Here is a 4,552-nt window from a genome sequence, read left to right as displayed (position 1 = left end):
CTTACCTGATGGGAAGCAAATAAAAGTCAGAGTTGCCAATTCCATGGAAAGAGCATCTGTCAATTTAATGGGCTTCTCTCCTTTTCCAGGGACTGGAGAGGGAGGAGGAAGAACAAGGAGCAGGCCATATTTTCAGACGTTTCCTACTGAGCTGCAGAACAGGACACCCACAAAGAGAATACTCCCATCACATTGGGGTGTATTATAAACCAAGTCCTCCCTGAAAACCTGTGGTCCACAGTCAGCAAGGAGAGATCCCACAGCAGAGATCATTAGGGGGAGGTCCCCTACTGTAAGGTAGACAGGAAGCATTCCAGATGCAAAGAGCCAAGACTTAGAGCTTCAGGTGAAGATGACAGAGGTGTGAGTGAAGGAGCCCCAGATTAGACAGTATTAGGCGGAGGTCACTGCCCATGTAGGGAGAAATTGGGGGGTGGGATGCACATCAGAACAGCTTTGACTTTCCTTCAGATGAGACAGAGCCCCCCAAGGTTTTTGAAGCTGGGAGTGATAGGACATTTTCAGACCTGTAGGAGTTGCGAACTTAAAAAAAAAAAAAAAAAGCAGGAGAGGGACTATGGTAATGGGATATGGGACACACTATTTTGACATTGATAACAGGATGACAACTCTCTGAAATACTTTATTTCTGAGCATCCGCTTCTAATTATTGCATTACCTCACAGCTGCTCCACAAAGAGAAGTGGAGAGAGAGGCAGACATTCTCACAAGGTGGAACCACACAGAAGAAGCTGCCCCCTGCTGCTGACTTTCTAATACAGACTGGAGGCAGAATAATAAGTGAAGGCGGCACAGCAGCTGAGATGTGAAGAACATGCTTTTATTTAAGAATGTTGGTACCAGCTTGACTGGGGGAAACATTCAAAAACCTAACAGAAACCGAATGCCTGTGGAAATGACTTGGGGCTGTTGACACTGAAACAGATGCTGCACAGATGTTCTTGAGAGGCTTCTGAATTTCAGTTTATTCCTTAAATTCTTAAAGAGTAAGCTGATAGGAAACCAGCATCAATTAATTCAGGCCTTTTCATGGAGAAAATAACAAAACTGCTTTTTATTCCAATGAATTACCACTTTCATGTGGTTGGATTAGTGAGTCATGAGTCGTTTTTTAATTCTATGATGGTGTCTTGCAGATAGTAGGTGCTCAATAAAAGCTGTCCCATCAACATAAGCATCCCTTGCATCTAAAAGCAGTTTAGGCCAGTAAAAGTCACCATTTACATATGGTTACAAATTGGGACAGCTTTGTCAGATTCAACTCTGTCAAAGGTCTTTCAGACACAGCAATGTGTCACTCTACCTAAGAATCTACTTGATTTATATACCACTGGACATTATTAGGGAAGAGAGCAACTCTCAGCATACTCTACTTCCCTGATAGGAAGCTGGCCTCATGTTAGCCAGTTCCACATGTAAACCCTAAGAGACTGAACTGCTCCTTAAATTCACAGAGACAAACCTTGTAGGAGGCAGAAGAGGTGATTTCCTAGAGTTGTGGCTGGGAGATTTCAGGTCAAGATAATAGAATAATGGAATGCTAGATGGAGGAAAATTTAGCAATCACCAGTGCAACCTCGCTGGTCCCAATCTCACTTTCTAGAGCAGTGGTTCTCAACCTTCTGGCTCTTTAAATACAGTTCCTCATGTTGTGACCCAACCATAAAATTATTATTTTTTAAAAAATATATTTTATTGATTTTTTACAGAGAGGAAGGGAGAGGAATAGAGAGTTAGAAACATCGATGAGAGAGAAACATCGATCAGCTGCCTCCTACACAACTCCTACTGGGGATGTGCCCGCGACCAAGGTACATGCCCTTGACCGGAATCGAACCTGGGACCCTTCAGTCTGCAGGCCGACACTCTAGCCACTGAGCCAAACCGGTTAGGGCCCAATCATAAAATTATTTTCGTTGCTACTTCATAACTGTAATTTTGCTACTGTTATGAATCATAATGTAAATATCTGATATGCAGGATGGTCTTAGGCGACCCCTGTGAAAGGGTTGTTCGACCCCCCAAGGGGTCGCAACCCACAGGTTAAGAACCACTGTTAGAGGAATAAACTGAAGCCACCCAGAATAGGGAAATGACCTGGCTAAGGCCACTCAGGCCTTTTGACCCTGGCATATGTTTCTTTCCTACTCCAACAATTTCTTTATACTTCCACTTTTCTCCAGAAAAAAAGCCAGAATATGTTGATTTAGAGGACTGTTTTAAAAGCATGTTATCCTATATAATAAAACCCTAATATGCAAATCGACTAAACAGGGGAACGACTGGTCGCTATGACACGCACTGACCACCAGGGGGCAGACGCTCAACACAGGAGCTGCCCCCTAGTGGTCAGTGTGCTCTCACAGGGGGAGCACCGGTCAGCCAGAAGCCAGAAGCCACCAGAAGCCGGGCTCACGGCTGGCGAGTGCAGCTGCGGTGGCGGGCTGCAGCAGCGCTAAGGACTGCGAGAGGGCGCAGGCCGGATGGAGGGGACCCCTCATCCCCCAGTGCACGAATGTAGTGCACCGGGCCTCTAGTATCTTAATAAATCACAGAACACTGCCAATGTCTACATAAAATGAGTTAAGCTGCCCAAGTTGGATTTTTGGTGCTATTCTTTAAAAAAGCTCCCTGCTACACCCTTTTACAAGATAAATAGTTACTATTTCTACTTAACCACTTTCAAGTACATACTGGTTTTCAGAAACTTCAGAGCTCAGTGGCCTTTGGGGGTGGGTGGAGAAAGAAGGGTGGTAGCAAGGGCTCTACTGTTTATTTTTCCTATTTCATTTTCTACAACAGCTAAACATTCCTGTAACACAGCAGTTCCTTAGAATTGAATTCCTGCCCAAGCCTGTGAGAATGAAATAGAATCCCTTTCAGAAATAATGACTCTACACCACCTTGAAACGAATCGTGAGCGATTCCACCTCGAAACCCTGCTCCTTCAGAAGCATTGCCTTTTGGGAAGTGCAGTGGCAGGCGTAGGCTGCTTCTCTTCTAGACAGTGTGTGAGAAACACTCAACGTGGCCCAGCGCAGGCTTCTCCAGTGGGGTCACTGGGTACACGGAGCCCCAATCGCAGCAGCACATTCATTCAGATGTGACAGCTTCCAAAAGGTTTAAAAGAACTGGAAAATTCTTTTTCTTAAGGATTGGAAAATATTATTATCATAAGCTGATCAAGTGAAGGCTCCCAACAACCTACACAGAAGGTAGGCAGTGTTTTCAAGAGGCTGAGTTCATTGCTTAGAATTAAGCATTTCACTTCAACATGTGCCCTAATCCGGACCATCTTAGTATCTAGTCAGCTGTTTGCTCTCGTTCATTCATTCACTTATTCATTGATAGAGGTTTGTAATAATAAAGCCATTAACCCACCCTGACCATTTTAAAATAACATCTTTCCATTCAAGAATTGTAAGTGTATTATAATTAACTTTAAAAAAATTGAGGGTGGGAGGGAAGAGCCTGGAAGAAAGAACAGGGCCAATTTTTTTTTTATTTACCAAAGACTTAATTAAGCATGGGGCTTGGAAGTAAATCAGATAATGGGGTTAAGAAATTAACTGGCCTATTAGGTGCTGAGTGACTTTGGCACTGTCACTGCCTATCTCTGGGCCTCAGTTTCCACTGTAAAATCAGAAGTGGAAAAGTGGGAGTCCTTTCAGTTCAACAAGCCACCTCTGATTTCCCTCCACACTGGACAAATTTTGGTCCTAAAAGAGAAGGGATGTTAGGAGGTCCTACCTGAATATTAAATACCCCCTTAGCTCATTTCCAACTCCTAATCAAGAAGCTGCAGCAACAGATGTCAAACTAAAAGTTTCTAATTGGTTGACTATAGGCACATCTTCAGAACTGTTAACTAGGGGAAGTGAAATCACACAGGAAAAGTTTTCCTATAGTTAAGACACAAAACACAGGGCGTTTCTAGTCAAGGTAAACACACACACACACACACACACACACACACACACACACGACCCCCTACTAGGCTTTCCTAAAGAAGTCACCCCTAAGAAGATGGATTTTTCTGCTTCCAGACCCTTGGACTGCAAAGGCCACCTCGGAAGCCCTGGCCTTGGCCTTATTCCTGCCACACGTTAGAAAACCCCGTTTCCCTACAGCTGCCTGCGAAGCAGTAGCTCCCTGACCCTTTGCAGAAGCCGAGGCCGCGGCAGACGGGGAAGCAGCTGCCACCTCGCCTTTTCCGCAGGAATAACAGGGCGCTGAGAAGTTGGAGAAGAGCCGGTGCCTTCATCACCACTTCCCCAGCACTTGCTCCTCCGTGGGCCAACGCACTGAACCCTCCCCTCTCTGCTCCGCCATCGAAACCAATAAAACGAGCTAAAAACTTGTCCATCTTCCCCGGGAGGAAGGGCCGTCGGAGCCCCCCGCCCAACCTCCCGCATTTGGGCAGAATCCTAAGGGAGAGCAGGTCGGCGCCGAGGCGGCCTTTGAAATCCCGAGTCCAGCTCCTCGTCTGCGGACCAAGGGCGGCGAGGCCCAGGACGGGGAGCCCCGGAGT

This window comes from Myotis brandtii, unplaced genomic scaffold, assembly GCF_000412655.1.
Source record: "Myotis brandtii unplaced genomic scaffold, ASM41265v1 scaffold32, whole genome shotgun sequence".
NCBI lineage: Eukaryota > Metazoa > Chordata > Mammalia > Chiroptera > Vespertilionidae > Myotis > Myotis brandtii.
Note: the sequence above shows the minus strand (reverse complement) of the source record.